Here is a 27,063-nt window from a genome sequence, read left to right on the forward strand (position 1 = left end):
CTTATGGTTCTTTCTTTAAAAAACACAATCAATGCTTCTTATTGAAAAACCAGAAAATGTAGGCTATTCATTTCGTGACCCTCCCTTTTGGAAAAGAATCACATAGATGAAAATTGGTACATTCCCTAAAAATCAACACTTAGGATCCTTGAAACTCTAATATTTGAATTTTTAAATAATTTCCTATCAAGCCCATTCTATAGAACGCAAACTATCTCGAGCGGACACACTGTTAGATAAATGTGATATGAAACTAAAATTTCAAATAGATGCAGCTATATAAAAATGGAAAGAGAAAAACTGCTTCATTGCTATATAGAATTTCCAAAGATGATGTTCTGGAAACCAGCCACGGTTTTGACATCTATGAAAACAAATCACTGGGGTGCACTTGGACAAGGGCTATAAGAAAATAACCGTGGGAGAACAGAATATAGAAGAATTATTTCTCCTATTTATATATATTGGGCTGGCCAAAAAGTTCGTTCGGTTTTTCTGTCCATTCTTGAATGAACTTTTTGGCCAACCCAATATACATACAGCCTCCTATATATATAACTGAATCACTGTGCTGTATACCTGAAACTAACACAGCACTGTAAAATAACTATACATCAACTAAAAAAATAAAATAATATTTTTTTAAAAGCCAGAACCAAAAAAAACAATTGTGGTAACTCTCTTTCCCAACCGACGCGGGTGGTGTGCTGTAGAGGACTGAAGCACGGCCCAGGTGCCCTGGATTGAAAGCTCCTTCACCAGCCCTCTCCACGGACAAGAAATGGCCCAACCATCACTCCTCTGACAGAAGACATTGAAGACTGCTGTTAGGATGCAAGTCATATCTGCCGGGGCAGCGCTTTCATTTATTGCCCACCCTTAAGGTTTCAGCAGGAATTACTGGGCCAGACACTGTTAATCCACCAGTCCCTGAGCTCTTCCCATTTCCTGCCTGGTGCTACTGGACACCTTACACTGTGACTGCCATCACACCTGAGGACAGATACCTCTGACCCCATCTACCACGTAACTACACAGATCAGTCACTGGCTACCGCAAAGCCCTGAAGAAACGAGGTGATTCTTTCAGTCAGGCTGAATAATCCCATACTGGAGGGGCTTCTAATGAAAAGCCATATTCCCTGACCCCAACTTCCCCAGGCCACTGCCAACCCTCTTCCTTAGTTCAGATTTTAATTCTTCTGGTGGCTATTTCCATCTCTCTAAATAATATTTTTACACCTCTATTTCTGGATATATTATCAACTTCAGATAAAATGTACTGACATCCTTGGGGCTTCCCTGGTGGCGCAGTGGTTGGGAATCTGCCTGCCAATGCAGCAGACACGGGTTCAAGCCCTGGTCTGGGAAGATCTCACATGCTGCGGAGCAACTAGGCCCGTGAGCCACAACTACTGAGCCTGCGCGTCTGGAGCCCGTGCTCCGCAACAAGAGAGGCCACGACAGTGAGAGGCCCGCGCACCGCGATGAAGAGTGGCCCCGCTCGCCGCAGCTGGAGAAAGCCCTCGCACAGAAACGAAGACCCAACACAGTCAAAAATAAAATAAATAAATAAATAATAAATTAAAAAAATTAAAAAAAAAAAAATGTACTGACATCCTTATACGAGAGGCGATACGTTGCGGGACCTCCTGGGCTCTTGTGCCACTGACCGTGATCACAGTAGCCATGGCAGGCGCTCCCATCCTGACGAAGGGCTCTGGGAGAAACACATCCTCCAGAGAAGCTCCCACCAATTCTGGGAACAGAGGCGCATCCTTTGGGTGGCCTGTGACCATGTAGCCCTCAGGATGAATACAAGCTCTTTTCCCTTTTTGAACTTGTTAAAGCCCTAGATAGGAGCTGCCATTCACTTGGCCTGTCCCTGCTTCTCTTTGGGGTTAGGGACTGGCTCCCACACCCATCTGCACCCTCCAGTCTCAGCAGCAGGCCCAGGCGCCCGTGGAGACTGCACGTGAGCCTGCTGAGAGCAGAAGCAAGCGAGAGCACCAGCGTGGCCAGCCCCCACCTGCCCACGCGCAGAGCCTGTGAACCGCGGAGACCGAGGTCTCGCTGCTTTGTTCTTTCTACTACACGACATATTCTTGATGTCCAACGGATGAATGGATAAACAAAATGTGGCATGTACATACAATGGAATGTGACTTGGCCTTAAAAAAGAAGGAACCCCTAAATACGAAAGGAACTCATACAACTCTGAAAAAAACAACTTTTTTCATGGGCAAAGGACCTAAATAGATTTTTCCAAAGACATACAAATAGCCACAGGCACATGAAAAGGCGCTCAACATCACCGATCATCAGGGAAATGCCAATCAGAACCACAGTGAAGTATCACCTCACGCCTGTTAGAATGGCGATCACCAAAAAGACAACAAATAACAAGCGTTGACGAGCACGTGGAGAAAAGGGAGCCCTCGTGCTCTGTTGGTGGGAATGTAAATTGGTGCAGCCACTACGGAAAACAGTGTGGAGGCTCCTCAAAAAATTTAAAATACAACTACCAGCAATTCTACTTCTGGGTATATATCCAAAAAAAATGAAATCACTATCTCAAAGAGGTATCTGCACTCAAATGTTCATTACAGCATTATTTACAATAGCCAAGATATGGAAGCAGGGGACTTCCCTAGTGATGCAGTGGTTAAGAATCCGCCTGCCAATGCAGGGGACACAGGTTCGAGCCCTAGTCTGAGAAGATCCCACATGCCGCGGAGCTACTAAGCCCGTGCGCCACAACTACTGAGCCTGCGCTCCAGAGCCCGCGAGCCACAACTACTGAAGCCCTTGCGCCTAGAGCCTGTGCTCCGCCACGAGAAGTCACCGCAATGAGAAGCCCGAGCACAGCAACGAAGAGTAGCCCCCACTTGCCGCAAAAGATATGGAAGCAATATGGGTCCATAGACAGATGAATGGATAAAGAATATATCATATATATATATATATATATATATATATATATATATATATGTATAAACACACACATACACACAGTGGATTACTATTTAATATTAAAAAAAAGAGGGAATTCCCTGGCGGTCCAGTGATTAGGACTCTGCACTTCCACTGCAGGGGACATGGGTTCGATCCCTGGTTGGGGAGCTAAGATCCTGCGGGCCGCAGGCGTGGCCAAACAAGATAGATAAATAGATAAATAGATAGATAGATAAAAGAAGACGGAAATCTATCATTTGTGACATTGTGGATGAACCTGGAGGGGGCATTATGCTAAGTGAAATAAGACAGAGACAGACAAATACACACTACGTACATGATCTCACTTAGACGTGGAACTGTGGTTTCCAGGGGCTGGGGGAGGGGGAAATGGGGAGTTTGCATTTATGCGGACAGAGTTTCAGTTTGGGAAGATGAAAAAGTTTTGCAGGTGGATGGTGGTAACGGTTACACAACAAAGTGACTGTACTTAATACTACTGAACTGTACACATAAAAATGATTAAAGTGGTACATTTCATGTTACGTATATTTTACCACAATTTTAAAAACTTAAAAAAATAAAGATATCCTTGATGTCAGAAGACAGAGTGGGGGGCGCAACAGCCATCTCATCAGCTGATGTTCCCAGATGCTTCCTCTCCCCGTGGAGGGGCCCCGGGCCTAGGGCAACCGAAAGAGAAGCCTCTGTCTAAAAAATAACTTTGGTGGAATGACTGTCAGGGAACAAGGAGCAAGACTTACTCAGGAGGATGAGGTGGGAGACGGAGAAGATACTCCACTGCTTCTCTGAATGGTGAGGAGCCCAGAGGCCCTTCTTATCAAAATCGGGGAGAGCTGCCCTTTCTAGGGCACAAGCAGCTCACAGGAGGCGCCAGGCCGGGGGCTCCGGAAAATCCAGGGGCTCCAGCCTCGTTCAGGAGCATCACCCACACTCACGGGGCACCTGAGAGAGGCAGAGGTATAATTTGCAAACACACAAGAGGATATTTTTGCCAATGGTAAAGTGGATTTTTTTTAACAAGCATTAAGATTTTTTAACAGACTTTGGAAATGAAAGGGTTCCCATCTGTATGTGTCAAGGCGAGATCCCCTTTCTGGCACTTCCGAGGCTGTATCAGGGTTGATTCAAATAGAAAACACACCTTCTCTGGCATCTACTCCTCTGGGGAAAGGCACACTTTATGGCTGAAAGGGTGACCGAGCTCTCCCAAGTTGAGACGCTACAACAAACAGCTCAGATACTCTCTGACTCTGGAACATTTTACGAGCCAGCTACGGGGAGATGCGGTGAGCGGTCGTGTCGACGGTGGGACCCTGATCCCAGCGCTCCAATGTCAGTGAAAGCAAACAGTTTTGTTGCAGAGAATGGCCAGGCCCTGCCAGGCTCTCTGGGACCTGCACCTCCACCCCACCTGGCACCCGCCTGCCTCTGCATCCTGGCCAGTATCTCTGGCCATCACAGAAGCCCGTGAAATCCTGCTATGCCTTACTCCCGCTGAAGGCCAAATCAAAACCACTCAGTCCAGCAGACGAAATGTTTCTGGACAAAATGCAGCGAAATAAAAGCCACATGGGCCCTTCCTTCGCCCTCCCTCCCTGGGCCACGGCTGGCCCGTCCGATGATGCACACAGGTGGCCTCAGATCTGAGCCAGGATCCGCCCAGGCCACCATGGGGCCAGGACTGAGAAGCAGGCTTCAGGGACACATTTCCCATTAAACGAAAGAAAAATGGGTGATTGTGAGCAGTCATACGAACGTAGTGATATGCTGTCTCAGTCCACTCATTCGAAATGAAACCCATCCCATTAGGAAGACTGTAATTGCAGCCCATTCTGCTCTGGATGAGGCCGATTGTCGGAAGATAAGGGTTTAAAATTGAAAATCAAAGAGCGGTTCCTCAGTGATTCCCAGGAAATGAGGTGCACACAAGAAGGTATTAAACCCACCCACACAAAGACTTGTCCCCAACCCACACCAAGAATCCTAAAAGTCACCTTAACAGATTTCAAACTTTCGAATAAAACACAATGACATAAATAAGTCCTTAATCATACTGCACTGCTTGAGTTACCGGATTTTAATGACACCACCTCTCCAGGTCAGGGGGACCTGACAAAGCTAACCCCACCGCCATGAAAAGTCGCCTGCCCCTTTTTATCACTTAGAATACAAATTCCAGGGACTTCCCTGGTGGTCCAGTGGTTAGGACTCTGCGCTTTCAATGCAGGGGGCCCGGGTTCAATCCCTGGTCGGGGGAACTAAGATCCTGCAAGCCGTGTAGCATGGCCAAAAAAACAACAACAACAACCACCACCATTCCAGAACCCATCCCAAACTGGAAGGAAGGACCCCAATGAAACGGAACTCCTGTCCCGCTGATCAGGGAAATACACTCTTCTCAAATAACCGAGCCCCACCCACCCCCTGGCATCAGACCTCACTCACCCTGGTCTCCCATCCGGGGCCCTTGGACTTGGTCTCCATCTCCCGCATGCTGGGAGTCACTTCCTGTCCACGGTGGACGTCCTGTTCCTACTCCTGGCCATCCCTCTAACCAGAATTTCTGGTGCCACAGGGAAAGAGTGGGTTTTCTTGCTAGTTGCTCCCCCACTAAACTCTGACACGGCTGGCCTGGTTCCACCTCCATCAGCTCTGAAGATGGCACAGAAAGCCCTGCCGCTTCCTCCCGCTGGGCACCCTCGTGTGAGTGGAGAAAGTGAGCCTGAACAAGGCCAGAAATGGGGTGTCAGGGAACCTCAGTGGGGAAGGGGTTCCTGGAAGATGGGGCGGCAATAATCAAAACACCCCATCCGCAGCCCACAGCCCGGGCAGGCTCCCCCAACCCACAGACTGCAGACGTCACCCACGAGGCCAGGGTCCTTCGACCCCACGCTCTGCGGCCAGAAGATGGCTCTCTCCTCTACAGACAGACACGAGATCACTATTAGAAGGGAATATTTGAAACACAGAGATGGCATCTCTCCATATGTTAATTATGAGCTCTTTCACTGTTTGGTAATGAAATAATACATAGAAACTCTGCATGTCAGAACACGGCATCTACCTAAAGAGGGCTCAAAACCACTCCTAAATTTCAGAATCTTCGGAAGTAAAAGAGATGGTCACGCTTGTTGACAAACAGTGCTGCTGACCTGGAGGAAGGGAACCGCAGCAGAGAAGGGTGGGCCTTCCCAGCTGCCCCCCTCCCCACCATTCAGAGTGGGGAGCCCTGCCCCCCACCCCCCAGGCCTCCAGCTTCTGGTTTTTAAGACCCTCAGGATTTGGGAATGAGACTGAGTAGACAAGCACTTTAAAATTCATTACCAGGAGGTTCCCACGGACTTTGCTTCCATGCATAGGAAATAGTCCATTTCTCCAAGTACTTGCCTACAAGTCCAATTTGGGGGAATTGATGTAGATTGTTCCATTTTGCGTTCTTCAACCGGAGGAAATTTTAAAATTCTTCCTTCCAGCTCAACAGAGCGAATCCACGAATCTACTGCTTCTGTGAAAGGAGGACAAAGACCCTCCTGGGGCCGCAGAATCTGGCAGCAGCTTCTCCCTGGATTCTCAGGGCAGCCAACGGCGTCGGGGGAACAGGACACCAGGCCAAGGGCCCCATGGTGGCGACCAGCCTGACTCATGCACTGGGGCGGTCCCAGGTGGTTCAGGAAGAGGGCCTGGCGTCAATCCATTTGCCAAATCACCAGAGAAATAAGGTATTTTTTAAATAAATAATGGCTTGTGAGCCCAGGGTTCGGGTCCCCCACCCATGGGGTCAGTGCCCCAGCACCCCCAGCATGGGGGTAGGGTGCTCTCAGGGAAGGGATGTCTCCCTAGAAGAATGTTATCACACCTCAGGATCAGCCTGTGTGTCACAGGGAAGCCTCTGAAGCTCCCCAGAGGCTCCCCCATGGGTTCTTGGTTTCCTCTCAAAACCCCACAAGCAAACCCCGGACCAGGGGCCCTAGGGAGCCTGTGCGCTGGGAGGCCCCCCGGGGGGGTCAGCTGGAATGCTATTTGCTGGACCCCTGCTCAGTGGTGCAGCATCAAAGGAGGGAGAGGGAGGGGGAGGGGATGGGGAGGGGTTGGGGAGAGGGAGGGAAAGGAGAGGGAGGGGGAGGGGAGGAGCGGGGGGGGAGGAGCAGGGGGAGTGGAGGGGATGGGGAGGAGCAGGGAGGGAGGGGGAGGAGCAGGGGGAGTGGAGGGGATGGGGAGCAGGGAGGGAGGGGGAGGAGCAGGGGGAGGGGAGGGGAGGGGGGAGCAGGGAGGGAGGGGGAGGAGCAGGGGGAGGGGAGGGGATGGTGAGGAGCAGGGAGGGAGGGGGAGGAGCAGGGGGAGTGGAGGGGATGGGGAGCAGGGAGGGAGGGGGAGGAGCAGGGGGAGGGGAGGGGGGAGCAGGGAGGGAGGGGGAGGAGCAGGGGGAGGGGAGGGGATGGGGAGGAGCAGGGAGGGAGGGGGAGGAGCAGGGGGAGGGAAGGGGGGAGCAGGGAGGGAGGGGGAGGAGCAGGGGGAGGGGAGGGAAGGGGGGAGCAGGGAGGGAGGGGGAGGAGCAGGGGGAGGGGAGGGGATGGGGAGGAGCAGGGAGGGAGGGGGAGGAGCAGGGGGAGGGGAGGGGATGGGGAGGAGCAGGGAGGGAGGGGGAGGAGCAGGGGGAGGGGATGGGGAGGAGCAGGGAGGGAGGGGGAGGAGCAGGGGGAGGGGAGGGGATGGGGAGGAGCAGGGAGGGAGGGGGAGGAGCAGGGGGAGGGGATGGGGAGGAGCAGGGAGGGAGGGGGAGGAGCAGGGGGAGGGGAGGGGATGGGGAGGAGCAGGGAGGGAGGCAGAGGAGCAGGGGGGGAGAGGGAGGGGAGGGGGAGAGGGAGGGGAGGAGGAGGGAGAGAATGTTCCTGCGGAGGACAAGAGAGGGAGAGAGAAGGGAGGGCTGGGGAGAGAGGCGAGGGGAGGGAGGAGGCAGAGGACAGGAAAGGGGGAGGGAGGGAAGCAAGGCAGGCCCTCCCCCTCACACAGGGTCTGGGGGCGATGGAGCCTTTCTGGAGGTCAATCTGCAGCCTTCACATTCGGCCCAGCCATTCTACTTCTGGAAATGTACCGTAAGGAAAGAATCATGGGGATCTGCCAAAAAGAAAAAGGCTTCCCTGGTGGCACAGTGGTTAAGAATCCACCTGCCAATGCAGGGGACACTGGTTCGAGCCCTGGTCCAGGAAGATCCCACATGCCGCGGAGCAACTAAGCCTGTGCACCACAACTACTGAGCCTGCGCTCTAGAGCCCACGAGCCACAACTACTGAGTCCATGTGCCACAACTACTGAAGCCCGTGTGCCTAGAGCCCATGCTCCGCAACAAGAGAAGCCACCGCAACGAGAAGCCCGCGCACCGCAACAAAGAGTAGCCCCCGCTCGCTGCAACTGGAGAAAGCCCGCGCGCAGCAACGAAGACCTGACACAGCCAAAAATAAATAAATTAATTAATTAATTAATTAATTTTAAAAAAGAAAAACAGAGCTACAGGGTGTTTATGACAGCATCGTTCAGGGCAGAAAAACATTCTAAACAAGCCCAATGTCCAAGCGAGGGGCCTGGGTCAGTGCACGACGGACAAACTCCCATCGCTGCGGGTGGAAGAAAGAGGCTCCCGGCGCAGCGGAGGGGGAGGCGTGTGGGCAGCTGTGGACGTGCCAAGCACACAGAAGAACCCGCGTGAACAACGCCTCCCCCCACTCCCCACTGCAGGAAAAATCCAGGATGTCTAAGTTTCCTGTTTGCTGATCTCTGTTTTCTAATACAATGAACTTGGAGGCTTGTGATAACTAAAGTTGTTAAAAGAAAAAGTGTTCTCGTGCCCAAAACTGCTTTAATACTAAACAACTGCGTTAAGCCATATGACACTGCTTATATTTGACCACTTCTGACTTAACAAAAACAGCCGTTTCATAGGGTTCAACGTGATCTTGTCCTAAAATCCAGAGGAGCTGTGAGACTCACAGGAATCATTTCCTCTCGGGGACTTGTGAGGGGCCGTGACTGACTGATCCTCTCGGTGCGGGTCCCCCGTTCCCCCAGGAGACACCAGCCCCACCGCGCCGAGCACCTCCCACATGCCCGATGCCACCATGACCCTGTGCGAGGATCGTCTCACCCGTGACTCATGTCATCTTGCAAAGCATGCGGTGGGGCTTCGGGGAGCAGGCCAGGTCCAGACAAGCCGTTCCCACCCTCCATCCTTGCTGGCTGGGCTCATTTACAAAACAGCGGGGTCCTGACTGGGCTTCTCTCCTCTGCGGGGCTCGCTCCTTCCTCTGAATCCTGTACCTTCTCCAAAAATACTGGAGGTGACCATTACAAACGTTAAAGAAGATGCAATTACCCCGAACCAGGGTTCCAGCTGCCAGCTGGACCTGTTTTCCCGAGTCCCCACCAGGCCGCCCTTCCTGTGGAAACAAAGCTGTCCCGGCCACCTACTCAGTGCTGGCCATGAATCCTCAGCGCCAGCCCAGAAACACAGACCCTCAGCTCCCTTTTGCCTCCTGGCTGAACTGCCAACCGCACACACATCAGCTTTGGTCCATGATGTCGGCTGTGACCAATGTCACCCCCTAAAAAAATGGCCACTGGTCACTCACAGAAGTGACCCAGGGCTGATCAGGGGAGGGCAGCCATCTCAGGACCTCAACACATAGGAAGGGAGCAGAAATCGTGAGAGAAATGCAGATCAAAACTACAATGAGGTATCACCTCACCCAGGTCAGAATGGCCATCATCAAGAAATCTACAAACAGTAAATGCTGGGGAGGGTGTGGAGAAAAGGGAACCCTCTTGCACTGTTGTTGGGAATGTAAATTGATACAGCCGCTATGGAGAACAGTATGGAGGTTCCTCAAAAAAATAAAAATAGAGTTGCCATATGATCCAGTGATCCCATTCTTGGGCATATATCCAGAGAAAACTCTAATTCGAAAAGATACATGCACCCCTATGTTCATAGCAGCACTATTTACAAGAGTCAAGACATGTAAACAACCTAAATGTCTGTCGACAGATGAATGGATAATGAAGATGTGGTACATATATACAAAGGAATACCATAAAAAAGAATGGAATAATACCATTTGCAGCAACATGGATGCAACTAGAGATTATCATACTAAGCAAAATAAGTCAGAAAGACAAATACCATATGATATCACTTATACGTGGAATCCATAACATGACACAAATGAACTTATCTACGAAACAGAAACAGACTCATGGACATACAGAACAGACTTATGGTTGACAAGGGGAGGGAGCTGGGGGAGGGGTGGAGTGGGAGTTTGGGATTAGCAGAGGCAAACTATTATATGGATAAACAACAGGGTCCTACTGAACAGCACAGAGAACTATATTCAGTACCCTGTGATAAACCATAATGGAAAAGAATATAAAGAAAAGAATGTGTATATATATATATATATATATATATATATATATATATATATATATATAAAACTGAATCACTGTGTTGTACAGCAGAAACTAACACAACATTGTAACTCAACTATACTTCAATTTTAATTTAAAAAAAAAATTTTTTTAAAAAAGAAGGAGGGGCTTCCCTGGTGGCGCAGTGGTTGAGAATCTGCCTGCTAATGCAGGGCACACGGGTTCGAGCCCTGGTCTGGGAAGATCCCACATGCCGCGGAGCAACTAGGCCCGTGAGCCACAACCACTGAGCCTGCGCGTCTGGAGCCTGTGCTCCGCAACAAAAGAGGCTGCGATAGTGAGAGGCCTGCGCACCGCGATGAAGAGTGGCTCCCACTTGCCGCAACTAGAGAAAGCCCTTGCACAGAAACGAAGACCCAACACAGCAATCAATCAATAAATAAATCTTTAAAAAAAAAAAAAAAAAAGAAGGAAGCAGAGGCCCAGGGCGCTGCTTTCTGGAGTTGTCAGACAGAGGAAACCTGGGCAAGGTGCCCGCAAGCTTACCGGAGGGCTTATCTCACCTGGGGATGGCCCCCAGCACCCACGCAGACTGCATCTGAGAAGCTGGTTCTTTCCAAGCACCCAGGAATCTGGGGCATTAAAAAAATCTATTCTAAATACTGGACTGAACTTTCCCTCAGGTTCCGTGTGGACAGGAAAGAAGGAAGACCAACAGGGACGACAAAGCCAAGGGCCTGGAGCTGGACGGGGTTGGGGGGGGTGATGGACAGCAATGCTTGGAGCCCAGGTCCCACCGCCAGGAACCCCGCGGTGACGGGACTCAAACTGCCCTCCAATTTCTTTCAAAAGCCTTTTTTTTCTAAATAGTTGTAGACCTACAAACAACTTGTGCAGATAGTACAGAGTTCCCATAGAATGAACACTCCCTCATCTGACATGCCCAGTCATTAAATCTCACATCAAAGTCGCACATTTGTTACAGTCAATGAACCAATATCAGTGTGTTACTGCTAACCAAGGCTACGCTCTATTGACGTTTCCCTAGTTTTAACGCAGTGTCCTTTATCTGCTCCAGGATCCCACCCATTCTATTTAAACGTCCTGTCTCCTTGGGCTTCTCTTGGCTGCGACAGATTCTCAGATTTTGGTGAAACTACGGTTTCATCCGTTCTAAGGAGTGCTGCTCAGGTATTTGATAGAACGCCCCTCTGCTGGAATTGAACTGCTGTTTTCCTTGTGATTAGATAGAAGTTTTGGGGTTTGGGCAGAAAGGCCACAGAGCTGAAGAGCCATCCCCATCACATCCCATGGAGGGGCACACCATCAAGGTGACCCATCACTGCTGGGGGACCTGGATCCCGTGGCCGAGGCAGGGTTATCAGGTTTCTCTACTGTCAAGTTCCTCTGTTTCCCCTTTTCCAGGCTGTGCTCTTTGGAAGGACGTTACCAGGTCCAGCCCACGTTTGAAGAGGGGGGAGTTCCGCCCCCCCCCCCTCATTTCTGTTAGTCACCACCAGCAGGGAGCACCTCCTGCAGGCCCGAATCTCCCTCTGTGGCCACACCCCACAGAAGCCCCATTTGGCCCTTTCTTCCTATCTCCACTGAGGCTAACACACACAAATCAAAAGCTCCCTGAGGGGTCAATCTCCTCCGCACCGTTTCCTGTGTGCCTGCAGGAACCCAGCGTGGTGCTTTGCCCTCTGCACACACTGAGATGTCTCCTTCTGAGCTGTCCCGATGTCCCCAGGGCGGCCAGGCTGCCAGGAGCAGCCCTCAGGCCAGCAAGAGCCGGGCAGGCCCCTGGTGGAAGTCCAGCTCCCTAGCTAACCACCCAGGGCAAAGCTGCTCCTGGCCCAGGCCCACACCCTCCTCCACCCGCTGGCCACGTAAGAGGGGAGCCGGGGAGATGCATTTCAGAGAGTGCGGTCAGGGAGGCTGCAGGAGGTGCAGCTGGAGGGCATTCACCGGGCTCAGCGAATTTGCGTTTCTAGACTTCTGAACCACACCACCCACAGACATGACCCGCTCCTAAAATCCCAACCACGGGCAAAGTACTGAGACCCCCCACACACAAGCAGAGGTGCTCTCCATATCACAAACACCAGCCACAAGACCTTGGGGAGAGGCTGAGCAGAGCTGCAGGGCCCGTTGCTCCAGGCTGGCTCCCCACGGGCCCCAGAGGGTGGGTGCAGCGCCACCCAGGCCCCAGCCTCCGCCTGTCCAGGCACAGCCCTCAGACCCCCGTTCTGATCCTCGAGCCATACGGATGAAGCCTCCGTGCTATCCCAGCACCAGGACTGGGCCGGGAGTCCAGCAGAGTGGAGCCAGGAGCATGCCTAGGACCACTGAGGCCAGGCGTCACCTCCCGGCCTCCCTCGCATCTCTGTGGACCACCTCAGAGGAGACCACTGTGCTGTGGGTCTCGTCTATTTCAGATGGCGCAGGACACAGACCACGTGTGCGCAAGCTCGGATGCGATGACCACACGTGGGACCCAGCCCAAAGCTGGACGGCTGATGGACAGTCTCCCAGCACAACTGGAGGGGTGGGAGGGGCCGGGAAGGCTGCCAGGGAGCACTGTGGGCACAGACAGCAGGGACCTCTAGGATCTCAGTGTGATGGGCAGGGTGGCCTGGAGAGCGCTGGACAGGGGGCCCCTCGGAATCCCCACCCAGTTTCTGGGCCGACCCAAAGGAGCTGTTCATACACACCATCTCGCTCTGTTATCTCTTCCTACAGGTCTCTGGTTTCCCACTCACCTGAAACCACAGAGCGTGTGACCCTCAAGTGCTCGGGCTGTTTGTGTCTGGTTTTCCTTAAGTGCACATTTCTGCCCTTGTGCAGGAAGAAAAACTCTCATGGAGAGAACTTACCATATCAATTACCTGTGTATAGATCTCAGCATCCTACTTGGGTTTATGAACTCTGATTTCATTTAGAAAATACAATGTGCATCTGAATATTAATAAGCACTTGTTGGAATGGCCACATTTAATCATCTCACATTAAATTAAATGTAATCTTGATTTTGATATTATTGTTCCAGCAGGAAAATAAGCCATGAGTCAGTCAATTGAAAGTTCTCCTTGAAGATTCCAAGATGCTGTACTGCTCTTTTTTTTTTTTTCTTTCAGTTTTTATTGAAGTTTAATATAGACACTGAAAAGTTCCTTATCATAAAGTGGAACCCACCCAGGCAAACCTCACACAGATCAAGAATGGGACATTGGGACTTCCCTGGTGGTGCAGTGGTTAAGAATCTGCCTGCCAATGCAGGGGACACGGGTTCGAGCCCTGGTCCAGGAAGATCCCACATGCTGCGGAGCACCTAAGCCCGTGTGCCACAACTACTGAGCCTGCACTCTAGAGCCCAAGAGCCACAACTACTGAGCCTGCGTGCCACAACTACTGAAGCCCGCGCGCCTAGAGCCCGTGTTCCACAACAAAAGAAGCCACTGCAATGAGAAGCCCACGCACCACAACGAAGAGTAGCCCCTGCTTGCCACAACTAGAGAAAGCCTGCGTGCAGCAATGAAGACCCAACGCAGCCAAAAATAAAATAAAATTAATTAAAAAAAAAAAAGAATGGGACATTGTCTTTGCAGCAACATGGATGGACCTAGAGATTATCATACTGAGTGAAGTAAGTCAGAGAAAGACAAATATGATATCGCTTGTATGTGGAATCTAAAATACAACACAAATGAACATATCTACGAAACAGAAACAGACTCACAGACATAGAGAACAGACTTGTGGTTGCCAAGGGGGAGGGGGGTGGGAGAGGGAAGGATTGGGAGTTTGGGATTAGCAGATGCAAACTATTATATATAGAATGGATAAACAACAAGGTCCTACTGTATTGCACAGGGAACTATATTCAATATCCCTGTGACAAACCATAATGGAAAAGAATATGAAAAAGAATATGTATGTATAACTGAGTCACTTTGCTGAACAGCAGAAATTAATACAACATTGTAAATCAACTATATGTCAATAAAATCTAAAAAAAGAAAAAAATAAATCAATGGGACATTGTCAGTCCCTCCAGAAGCCCGGTGCCCTCCTGGTGCCCTCCTGGTGCCCCCTCTAATCACCATCTCCCAAGGGCACCCTGACTTCCCACCGCACATGGGAGAGTTGCCTGTTGCCCTTCCCATCAGTGGAGCCATGCGGTAGGGACTAGGGACTCTAGTGTCTGGGTTTTTGGCTCAAGAGCATGTGGCAGGACTCGCCCAGGCCACTGCACACACTTGCAGTGCCTGCTGGATGGTTTCCATGTGCGATGAGCCCCAGTGTAGAGCGCAGTCTGCTGCTGGTGGACCTCGGGTCCTCTGTAGTTTGACAACCACGCTTCTACGGATGCTCTGGTGCATGCGTCTGGAGGGCTCTATTAGTTTCCTGTGGCCCCTGGAACAAATCGCCAGAAACACGTGGCTTTGACCAACTCAAGTTCAGGAGACCGGGAATCTGAAAGCAGTTTCAGCGGCTGAAATCTAGGCGTTCGCAGGGCCCCCCTCCCTCTGGAGGCTCCAGGGGAGAATCACCTCTTCCAGCTGGGGGTGCTGCCGGCATTCCCTGCCTTGTAGCCTCATCACTCCCATCTCTGCCTCTGTGGTCACTGTCTTCTCCTCTGTGTCTACAATCCCTCTGCCTCTCTCTTAGAAGGACCCTTGTGGGGACTTCCCTGGCAGTCAAGTGGTTAGGACTGGGCCCTGGGTTCGATCCCTGGTTGGGGCCCACCAAAAAAAAACAAAAAGGACCCTTGTGATGGCATGCAAGGCCCACCCAGATAAGCCAGGATCATCTCCTCATCTCAGTGTCCCAACTCACATCTGCAAAAGCTTCACCATGTCAGGTCACATTCACAGGTTCCAGGGATGGGGACCCGCCATCTTTAGGGGCCACCATGCAGCCCACGACAGTGGCCGTATGCACACTGCACCCAGTTTCACTCAGAGCGGGACTGCTGGTCACAGAGTAGGTGCATTTTTAACTTTAGGCGACACTGCAAAACCGCTTCCTAAAGCAGTTGTATGAACTTACACCCCGATCAACCATCAGAGTTCCAGCCGCTCCACATCCTCTTCAATGCCTAGTTTGTGCTCTTTTCAATTTTAGCCCTTCTGGTGGTGTGTAATGGTATCAAATTGGGGTGGGTAATTTTATGTGTCAACTTGACTGGCCACAGGGCGCCCAGATTAAACATCATTTCTGGGTATGTCTGTGTGTCTCTGGATGAGACGAGCATTTGCATCAGTGGACTCGGTAAAGCAGACACCCTCCCCAATGTGGGTGGACAGCATCCAACCCACTAAGGGCCTGAAGAGAACAACAGATGGAGGAAGGAGGGATTTGCCCCTTTTTCTGCCTCACTGTTGAGCTGGGACCTCTCACCTCATCTTCTGCCCTTGGGCTGGGATTCACACCATGGGCCCCCTGGGTCCTCAGGCCTTCAAGTTTCAGACTGAACTACACACCAGCTTTCTTGGCCTACAGCTGCTGACCACAGATCTGGGGACTTCTCAGCCTCCATAATCATGTGAGTCCTCATAATAAATCTCCAAATATAGGGAATTCCCTGGCGGTCCAGTGGTTAGGACTCGGTGCTTTCACTGCCATGGCCCGGGTTCAATCCCCGGTCGGGGAACTAAGATCCCGCAAGCCACGTACAGCGCAGCCAAAAAAACAAAAAAACAAATATATAACACACACACACACACACACACACACAATTGTCTGTTTCTGTGGAGAACCCTAAAACATTTACAATTTATTTTGCATTTCCCTCCCTGATGACTAATGGAGTTGAGGACCTTTCCATATGGTTACTGGGCCTTCTTTTTGGTGAAATGTCTTTGGTCCCTTTTTCTACTCAGTTGTTTGCCTTTTTCTTGGACAGTGCATTATTTTAAGATGAGTAATTTGTTAGAACATCTTCCATGAAGCACACGGTGTGGAGGGGAACACGTGTTTTTGGCGTCAGGGCCTGAGATGTGTGGTCCAGATGGATGTGAGCAATGCATTGCCATGAATTCTGGATGATGAATACCCACCACGGCCTCCAGGACTCTGTCAGCCAGGACGGTTTCCATAAGGAAACGCACGACAGCTTGCACACCACTGTTGGGAACTCGGGTGAGCGAGACACAATTCAGTCCCAAATTAATGGGTTATGCCTCCATTTACTTCCTTGAAACCAGAGCTAATTTCGCTTCAAGGAAGTGACCATTACTTTGGGACATTAAACTCTATTTGTATTTCTACAAATACATGTGGATTTTACAGAATCTTCTGAGTCAGTCGGCAGCAGCTGCTAATCAAGGCTGCAAGGGACGGCCCATCTATGGCTGTGGGTACCACGCGTGAGCACAGAGAGGCATGCCACCAGTGTGACCATTGGCTTTCTGCCATGAAATATCGGATGTTAAATACACCAAGTCTGGCTTCTCTATTTCACTGTAAAGGAAGAAAGCCGGTTTGGGCTATCAGTCAACACGAACTGCAGCGTAATATTCGGTGTTTGATGAAAACCATCAGGAGAGCGAGCCCCAGGCCTGCCCCCCTGCAGCACGCAATCCCCACCCGTCCCCACCTGGAGCAGCCACTTGGCCCTTGGAGGCAGAAAGGTCAACACACAGGGAGAGTCCCCCACCCCAACAAATGCATCTTTCTCCCAACAAATCATGACTTCTAACTGCCCCACAATTAGCAGGCAGTTTCCAGCTCCAGCGCATGGCAGTAAGCTGTGAAAGACGCATTCACCAGCGTCCTAGCCAGCTCCCCGCAGAGGCCGAGCCTCGGGCCACGGAGAGGGAATGGCGCCCACCCCCACCTGTGCCGACGCAAAGAGCAGGCTGTCCACGTGTCCGGAAAGGGGAGCAACTGTAAGACATGTTTTCTGACCCATCATTACTCGGAGGAAGAACAGCCCACCAGAGCCTGAAAGGGGACGACTGGGCAGGAACTCGGGTGCCCAGGCTTTCGGGGCTCCTGAGAGGAGCCCTCCAAGAATCCCCCAGAGCTCAGCAGCCTGCAGAGGCCCCTGGAGCCCAGCCTCCTGACCTGCAGCCCGGCTTCCCCACGCCCTCTGCCCTCTGCACGGCTGGTGCAGAAGTCGGTCCCCCTCCCTACAGAGGCCAGGAAGCCACCAGGAGCCCCGGCACGGGAGGAGGGCGGCCACCTGGTGGGCAGGGCGGCCCGGCCACCGCGACCTGGGTCCCTCTGGCCTTTCACGCTCGCTGACAACTGCACAGAGGCCTCCCTGTCTCCCAGGCGTCCTTCATCCTTCCGAGTAAGTCAGTGGGGCCACAGAGGTTAACTCCACGTGAGCAAATTAATAACGTGATCTATGGTCTGTCATGGATTTTGTCGTTCTTATAGAGGCATAGTGGCAATTTAATCTAGAAAGCCTGTAAATCTCTAAAGGGTAAAATTAAACATCCGAGCTAGCAAGGCCGGGACGTGGCGGCAGCAGCCTCCTCCCACGTAAGGTGTTGGGCTCCGTCCTTCCTCCCTCCTCACGCCTCCTGGCAGCACCCCTCCGAGAGCCCCCCTCGAGCCTGGAGGCACCCCTCCATGCACCTCCGCCGCCCAGTCCCCGCGCCCTCCCCCGGTTCTCATCACAGCCTCCTCCTCATCCTTCACCACGCCTCCGGCGGCCCAGCTGGTCCGGAAGCTGGGTGATGGAAACACCTCCTAGATTCAGCTGGACGATGCCGGGCAGAGTGCGTGTCACCCCACCTGCTCTGCCCCCAACCACAGCAAGACTCCCCCGGGCCTCCAAGGCAGCTCAAGCCCCTGACGGTCAGGACCCGCCATCTCCTACTGACCTGCCCAAACCACGTTATCCTGCTGCCAGACACTCAGCTCCACCCCCATACCGGGTCCCCCACTCCAGGCTGGCCCTTCTGCCTGGAGGCTCTTCTGGCCTGAGCTCTGGACGGGCAAACCCACTCACTCTTCCAGGATGGGGTCCCTGACCCGCACCCCCCACGCCGGGCACTCAAACCTTCCAGCCTGGGCTGCTCCGGGAGCACTTTGGAGCCAGAGGCAGCCTTGGGTTCCGATGCCCGCCCGCATTCTACAGCAGCCCCCCTCTCCGCTCTTCTCTCCTGACTCCACTCGGCTCTTGACAGGGACTGGGGGTGATGGAACAGAGCGGGTGCTCAGGAAATACCTGTTGGATGGACGGATGGATGGATAGATGGAGCTCCCAGCAAAGGGGCTCGGGGGCTAGCATTGCACTGACCCCACAGATTAGAGGGCCAGGAGGTGAATGCCAGGGGTGGGGAAGGGGCTGCCATTTAAGTGCCTGGCACCCCTTTATTTCCATTGTTAGACAAGTCATCTTATACGACGGATGAAAGTAGCAGCACACGCAGAGTGAAGGCAAGGGTTCCCAAAGCGAGGAGTGGGGAGCACGATGCCACATCCAGGGGCCCCCATGGCAGCTCCCCCATGAAGTCGATGCAAGCGAGAGGCGCCTCTGCCTCTGGGCGCGCTCACAGCCACTGAAGCCGCACAGTCCTCACTGCTGATTAAGCACAAACCAGCCTGTGATCACGAAGAAAACCGTTATTTAATGAAATGCAATTAATTGGAAAGTTGAAATCTCTTAAAGCCCGAAGGAGAGACACAATCAAGAGTTCTTGGTCTGGAGGAGCTTCTGCTCTCAGAGTTTCCAACCCAAGAAACAGCACAGAGATATCCCCCCAAGAGCAGGAAGCAGACGGCATGTCCACCCCACCACACACTGGCTCGCTCCTGTCCGCCACCCGAAGGGCAGGGAAAGGTCACAGGCAGAATCTTTGCGGCACACGTACACGGATAAAGGCATGTCCAGGAGGGGCCGTAGGTCAGGCCTGCCTCAGGGATTCACGATCTAGCGGTCAGGCCAGGCAGGCAGCGCTGGGACCCGCGGCCGGGACCCACTGTCCAGCAGTCAGCCACCAGCTCTCACTGTGGCCAGCGGGGACCAGCCAGAGACCCAAGGTAGCACTTGGTGTCTGAGGCCTGGCAGGCGAGTTGGGGATGGATACACACACACACACACACACACACACACACACACACACACCCCAAGCCCGGTGACTGGCACTGACCAGGCACACTACTGTCACAAACGCTGACACACACACATCTGGTCTCGCCCCATCCTCACCGCAGCTGGTGGCTGGTAAGGAAGGAAGCGCAGGCCTCCGGGTGCCCCTCTTAGAAGGAGTCATTCGAACTCCCAACAGCCACGCTGGCTGGCTGGCCAGCTGCTGGAGGCTTTCTGGAGCTTCCGATTGCCCACCCCTGACAGCTGTCACCAGCTCTGGATGACATGGACATATGTCAGAGCACATGGCCCGCTCATTACACCAAAAGACTGAGGAACGTGAACCGCGTTTTATTTGAGCAACGTGCACACTTGCTGCCAGAGGGGCCTGAGAAATCCATCATCCCTAAATGTAGGCACTCACTCAGCAAACGGGTCCCCCAGTTTCGAAACAATGGATTTTTCCAAGACAACTGATAGACAAACTGGGAAAAACTATACACTACATTTTTTTATGAAAATCAGCGGGGCCCACAGTTCAGAGAAACACATATTTAGAGCTGCCTTGCTTGAGAGTCCATTCGCGAATGTAAAACCAATCCAATGAGAAATAAATATATATATTTTTTTTTTTTAAAAATACAATTATACATATATATGTGCATATCTCCCAACTGAAAATTCTAAATGCCGATAGTGTGCTCCTACTCATTGACTGTTGACTAATTAAAATTTGTCCAGAACAAGTGCCTGAACATTTCAGAGTTGATTCCAGGGGCAGGAAGTGCAAAGAACCCATGGTACCTCCGAGTGAAAAAAGGGAAACACCTTACCAATCCACCAGCAATGTTAGCTATTGTCCTGGATGGCAAGCTCCCAAGCCCTCTTGCTGTCCCCATGAAGGGCCCTGGGTCACCTGTGACATGTCCATTATTCTCCAACCGCCAACCAGAGCTCAGGGCGACAGGTCACCACCATCAGATTTTCTAGGCACAGGTTGAAAATGAACCCCTGTACCCATCACATAAGTGGTCACAAGTCCTAGTCACGCCCACCCCGTTTAAAAACAAATCTGAGGGCTTCCCTGGTGGCGCAGTGGTTGAGAATCCACCTGCCAATGCAGGGAACACGGGTTTGAGCCCTGGTCCGGGAAGATCCCACATGCCGCAGAGCAACTAAGCCCGTGTGCCACAACTACTGAGCCTGTGCTCTAGAGCCCGTGAGCCACAACTACTGAAGCCCACTCACCTAGAGCCCATGCTCCGCAACAGGAGAAGCCACTGCAATGAGAAGCCGGTGCACCACAATTAAGAGTAGCCCCCTGGGCTTCCCTGGTGGCGCAGTGGTTGAGAGTCCGCCTGCCGGTGCAGGGAACACGGGTTCGAGCCCTGGTCCGGGAGGATCCCACATGCCATGGAGCAACTAAGCCCAGGCACCAAAACCACTGAGCCTGCACTCTGGAGCCCGTGAGCCACAACTACTGAGCGCACGTGCCACAACTGCCGAAGCCCACATGCCTGGAGCCTGTGCTCCGAAACAAAGAGAGGCCGCCGCAATGGGAAGCCCGCGCACTGCAACCAGGAGTGGCCCCTGCTTGCCACAGCTGGAGAAAGGCCGCGTGCAGCAACGAAGACCCAACGCAGCCAAAAATAAAATAAATTCATAAAAAATAAATTAATTAAATAAGACATTTTTTCCCTGTTTAAAAAAAAAAAAAAAGAGTAGCCCCCGCTCGCCACAACTAGAGAAAAGCCCACGCACAGCAACGAAGACCCAACGCAGCCAAAAATTAATTAATTAATTAAAAAAAAAAAAACACAAATCTGATGCAAACTGGGCCCCAGTGGGACACAGTGGGGTAGGGAGGATGGAGGAGATGGGGGAGTCGGGCGGGGGGTGGTCATGGGGCTTTGTGCTCTCCATCCAATACCAGCGCTGCCCTGAAACAGCAGCCCCCTCGGGCAAGTCACAGCTGCCTGGTCCTCAGCCTCCCCACTGCCAAGTGAAGACCTGTCTCTCGGGCTCGGCGGGAAACTATTTAAAACAGCACATGCAGAGGGAGAGAAGGCAACAGAACAGAAGTGCCCAATGACGTGTGTTTAATTCCAGTTGGTTTCTCCATCCAAAACCACCTTTCAGTGCCAGCATCCTTCCGTTTTCAGAAAAACCACAAGATGCAAACATCTCTGTGGTCAGGAGACACCAGCATCTCAACCCCGTATTTTTTCTTTCTTAATTTTGATCCTTCAGACGCAAAACCACAGATGCAGCCCCTTACATCAGAATGGCACTTAACAGTTTAGGAAGCACTACATTCTCTTGCTAGGTTGTACATGAAGCTAGCAGAGCTGACCCTTCAAACTCTCAGTAGAATAGGAGAAGCCACAGCAGGCCTAGGGCCACCAGCACTCCACAAAGCTCTGGTCGTCACGTACCAGTATCTCAAATCAGTTCAATGCTGGATCTCGTCTGACCTCAAAACTATCTCGGCGAGAGCTGTCATGCACATGTGACAGATGCTGAGAAAGGCTCCCAAAGCCAGTGACTTGCCCAAGGCCCCCGGGATTAGTGGCAGAGCCTTTCTCCTTATAAAACCAGAGTGCCTTCCCCAGCAGGGCCAGAACACAGGCAGGGAGAATCAGGTGGAGGAAGACTGGCAAACAGGGTCAGGCAGAGCAGCCGGGAGCCTGGAGACGTCGGGTCTGACATAAGGGAAAAGACCAGTTTAGAAACCTCCAGATGGAGGAGAAAGGGAACCTGGCCAAGTGGGGCATCAGACTTCCCTGGTGGCGCAGTGGTTAAGAATCCGCCTGCCAATGTAGGGGACAGGGGTTCGAGCCCTGGTCCGGGAAGATCCCACATGCCACAAAGCAACTAAGCCCGTGCACCACAACTACTGAGCCTGCACTCTAGAGCCTGCACTCTAGAGCCTGCGAACCACAACTACTGAGTCCAAGAGCCACAACTACTGAAGCCTGCGCGCCTAGGGCCCGTACTCCACAACAAGAGAAGCCACCGCAATGAGAAGCACCGCAACGAAGAGTAGCCCCCACTTGACACAATTAGAGAAAGCCCACGTGCAGCAACAAAGACCCAACGCAGCCAAATAAATAAATAAATAAATAAATAAAAAGAAAATATTAAAAAAAAAAAAAGAGGGGGCATCATTCCCAGCACATCCGTAACCCAGCTGACGGCAGGGACAGCCCGAGCACAGAACATCCAGACAACCGAAAAATCCTAAAGGGAGTTTCTGTGAAGGATCAGAATGCCCACTCCTGGGGCTGGATCGCCTTCCCGGCCATGCTGTCTTCTGGCCTATGCGACATCTGACCTGCCCCCCACCATTCCACGGCTCTCTCCTGCCTGTCCACTGCGGGCAAGGTTCTGTTCTAGGCTCTGGCAGTGAATCCAGCTTGGTTCCGGCGCTGGGTCTTGGGAAGGGAGCAGCAGGGTGCCAGGCTTGTGCTGGAAGGAAGCATGACGCTCCTGGGATTTCATTCATTCGTTCATTCATCCATCCAACAAGTACCACTGAGGGTGTACGAGGTGCCAGGCACTATTTTTCCTCCGGGGATACAGAGGTCAACAAAGTCTCTGTGTTAGAGCAGTAAGAGACAGAATAAACAAAGTATATAAATAACAAACTATATTTGGTACTAAGAAGAAACACAGAGCAAGGTTAACATGAAAGGAGGAAGTGATGCTAATTTATGTAGGGTGGTCTGGGAGCTGAAATACAGACAGAGAAGGAAGTGAGACAGCAAGCCAGGTGGACATCTGGAGGAGGCACGTGCCAGGGAGGGGAAGGGCAGGTGCAAAGGCCCTGAGGTAGGCAGGAGCTTGGCAAACTTGGTGACGAAGGGATAAGAGGGAAAGAGCCCATATTCATCTGGGATGATCAAGGATGGACACAGGGCCCCAGGCTAAGGTGGCAGGTGGGGATGGGGTGGGGACAACGCAAAGCAAGCCTGGGCAGAGAGTCTGCCTGACCAGAGCCTGGACAGTATGGCTGGGAGTGAGGAAGGGAACTTGAAAACAAATCAGGCTGAGGAATGTGGGTATGGAGTGGGCACTGGGGAGCCACTGCGGGCTTGAGTAACAAACACCTGGGACACCCTGCAGCTGGCACAGAAATCACAAGTCACACAGCAACAGCACCCGCCAAAACGGAGGGGGTTCCCAAGCAGACTCAGGAATTTCAAGCCCCACAGAGAGAGCCCAGCTGCGTGACACTGAGGTCACTGCCCTCCCTGGGCTCCCTTGTCATCCAGGAGGACAGGGAGAGCAGAGGACTGGCTGCTGGAGAGGCAGGGAAGACGGCGCCCACGACGGCTGACTCAGCCTGTGCCTGCAGGCTGCTCTGTTGGACCCGACCCAGGGGGGTGGGCGGGGTCTCGGGAGAGGAAGGGGCCAGAGAATCCTCCCTGTGGGCACACGCCCCACCACCGACCATCAACCGGGCACCAGAGCCCCCACTTGGCAGGCAGTCATCTCAAACATGACCTAAGTTGGGGATGGAGCCGCAAGGCAGTCAGTGCCCACGCCACTCCCCACCCCAGCAAGGTCAGGGCTACGTGAGCCCAGGCTCTCTCCCACTCTCTCGAGCCCAGGCTCTCTCCCACTCTCTCAAGGCCAGGCCGCAAGGCAGGCGTACTGCTTTCTGCCACTTGTTCCGGAAGGCCTTGAGGCCAGCTCAGGGCCTCTGTGCCCACCTGCTCCTAGCCCTCCTGACTCCCCTGACAATAAAGGTTTCTCCAAGACTTCAGACCCTAGTGTCACCAGAGGCGCTGACCTGTTGAGGCTCTGGGTCAGGTGTGCCGGGTCAAGGATGGGAAGACGGGGTGCCCTGGAGGCGCTGAGGCCTGGAGGGGGTTTGTGCCCCCGGACACTGCCCCTACCCTCCCCCAACAGGCCTCGGGGACCACCCAATCTAAACAAAGCCCGGCTACCACCACACGTGCTTCTCCTCTGAGTTCCTCAGTTGTGTCTAGGAAACATCAAGGTGTTTTAGCGCTCCCTCTCAGCTTCAGGGGTACAAGTGGTGTCTTTTACAATTATCTTTTATTTTTATCCAGCATTTCTTAGCTCAGTTGGCAAATTGGATTATTTATGCACCTCCATTTCACAATCCATCCCCACCAATTATTCCTGTGAAACTAATTTTTTTTTTTTTTTTAAAAAGGGTTAGAAGTAATCAAGGGAGAGGCATGCAGACAAGTTAACAAGCCACAGCTGGAGCCCGGGGTGCCCGAGAAAGCAAGCAAGGTGCAAAAGAGTAAGAAACTGACCGGCCTGGGCTTCTCCTGCCTGCCAGAGCCCACCCTGGCTCTCACGCTCACACACACACACACTCACTCACACACACACCCCATCTGGTTCAGCCCACACTTCTCCCAGGCGAAGAAGCCCAGTACCCTGGAGATAGAAAGGCAGGCACTGGGGGAGGGACACCATCCTGCTTCCCAACCAATGAGCAGAGGTCTGGAGAGACGGGGCGCCCCAAAACTAGTGCCACCACGCAGACCTGGCCCAGCCTGGAGACCACTCCAAGGGTCTCTCCGCCAGTACTGTGGTGCCCACCAGGGAGGCTGCCACTCAGCAAGCTGACCCCCAGCAAGCTCCAACTCGCCCTGGACACCACCCAGAGTCCCAGGAGGCTACAAGCCGCGGTCATTCTCCGCTCAGGAGACCCCCTCCTGAGTGCAAGTGGAGGCAGTATGGACAGCCCCCCAGGAGTGAGGGCACAGGGCAGGGGGTCCTGGCAGCTGTGGACTGGGAAATCCCACTGTGTCCCCTGCAGGATGGACACCACCCACAAGAAGGCGAGAGACCCCCCACCTCACCTCACCAGAAGGACCACTAACCCAGAGGCCTGAGAAAGGAGCCGCCCACCAGGCTCTGGGTACCCACAGAGCACATCAAATGTGAACCCCGGGAAAAGCTTTCCTGTTCCCACCCTCGAAGCTTTCAGGTCGTTATTTCTAAAACCACTGTTTCTCTCAAAGGCGGTGGGGGGTGGAATTCTCAGACAGGGGACAGAGCCTGAAGAGGTCAGGGACAACTCAGCCCACAGGATGAAGGGAACAAAGGAGATGCCCGGTTTGGGGTACTTGACCGTCCCCACGGCCATTTGTGAGTTCGCTTAACCAGATCTGAGGCTGGCCCCTGTCAGGCCGTATCCGAATAGCTTTGAAAAAAATCAAGTCTTCCTTCTGCAAGTAAATACTAAGTTGAGACCAACAGGCTAATAGCCTCCTTGCTCCGCGAGGCCCCGGCTGGGTGGGCCCCTCTAGACCCTCCCTCGGCACCGGCACCGGGTCCAGGGCAAGTACGCCCCCGGCCTTGGCACACCGAGGCCCGCCCGGCACACAGCCCAGCTCGGGGGCGGGGGGCTCGCCGTTCGCCTTGACCATCAGAAGCCCAACCTCCCAGCAGCAGCCTGGCCGGGATGGTGGAGGCGTGGGAAGGGAAGGGGCTAGGCCGGTGGGGCAGGTCCGCGCCGCGCCCCCAGCCCTGCGCCGGCCGCCCAGGGGAACCTGACCGTGGAATTTTTAATTGAGGAGTTTCTCCCGCTGGGCCTCGTTATAAAGGGAAAACGGGGAGGGCTCGAAGACCGGGGCTCGGCTTCCCAGGAGGCAGGGAACCCAGAAACGACCCCAAACTCGGGAGTTGCCGCCCGGCACAGGGACTCGGTGCCAGCGCCCAGCGGGGCCGCGGAACGCTCCAGCGGCGCCGCGGAACGCTCCAGCGGCCCGGCCAGCCCGGCGGGACCCGAGCGGGCAGCCACCGCCGGCCCGCGCCCCGGGTCCGCGCCGGGTCGCCCCTCGCCGCGGCACCCCCCGCCCGGGATGAGCGAGCCGCCGGCTCGGCCCCGCCGCGCCCGCCCGCCGGTCCAGGGGGCGCCGGTCCGCTCCCCGCGACCCCCCGGCGCCCCCCGCCCGCGGCGCCGCGCGATTGCGCCCCCAGCGCCCCAGCCCCCCGCTCCCGCCCGGGCGCCCTCAGACTGCGGCCGCGGGCGGGTCGAGCGGCCCGTACTCCCGCTTACCTGGCGCGGGCGCGGGGCCGCGCGGGTGCACTGCCGCCCCGGCCCGCCGCCGCCGCTCCGTCAGCGAGGCCGAGCGCGGGGCCGCCGCCGCAGCTCTTTGTGAGCCGCGCACCGAGATGCTGCTGAGCCCGGGAAGCTGGATAGCAGCGGGCGCGCCCCGGACGCGGCGTACGGCACGCAGGGCCGCCCCTGCCCGGCGCACGCGGCGCGGCCCGCGGGTGCACCCCGCACCGGCCTGCGGCTGGCAGCTCGCGCCCCGCCCCGCCCCGGCCTCGCCCACGCCCCCCGCCCGGCGAGAGCGCGCGGCGGGAAGACAGGGAGGAGGACAAAGATGCGTGCGTGCCCAGCCCCTTCCCCTGAGCCCGCGCCGGGACAGTCAGCGGGCAGGAGGGCGCACCTGGGTTCCGGATGCTGCGGGGACGGCTTCGGGGCTGGGGGACCGAGCCCAGCTCTGGAAGCCGCGGCCCTCCAACCGCCCCGGGTCCTGGGGAGCACACAAATTCTCGGGCGCGCCCGGGACCTGCGGGATCGGGAGCCGTTGGAGTCTGGTCCTTCGGCGGGTGGAA

The 27,063-nt window shown here is 53.9% G+C and overlaps 1 protein-coding gene across 3 annotated transcripts in view; it reads right to left on the reverse strand.

Moving 5' to 3' along the window:
* Positions 1 to 26,975, reverse strand: part of APBA2 (amyloid beta precursor protein binding family A member 2) — a 232,895-nt gene extending 205,920 nt beyond the window's left edge. For 2 of the 3 annotated variants that reach the window (XM_059915340.1, XM_059915336.1), the window contains exon 1: positions 26,498 to 26,556. The gene's annotated coding sequence lies outside the window, so the exon portion shown is untranslated. Of the gene's footprint in view, positions 1 to 26,497; positions 26,557 to 26,894 lie in introns of those variants that run through there. The other variant, XM_059915337.1, reaches the window with a different exon arrangement.
* Between the last annotated feature and the right edge of the window lie 88 nt (positions 26,976 to 27,063).

This window comes from Balaenoptera ricei, chromosome 2 (assembly GCF_028023285.1).
Source record: "Balaenoptera ricei isolate mBalRic1 chromosome 2, mBalRic1.hap2, whole genome shotgun sequence".
NCBI classification, from domain to species: domain Eukaryota; kingdom Metazoa; phylum Chordata; class Mammalia; order Artiodactyla; family Balaenopteridae; genus Balaenoptera; species Balaenoptera ricei.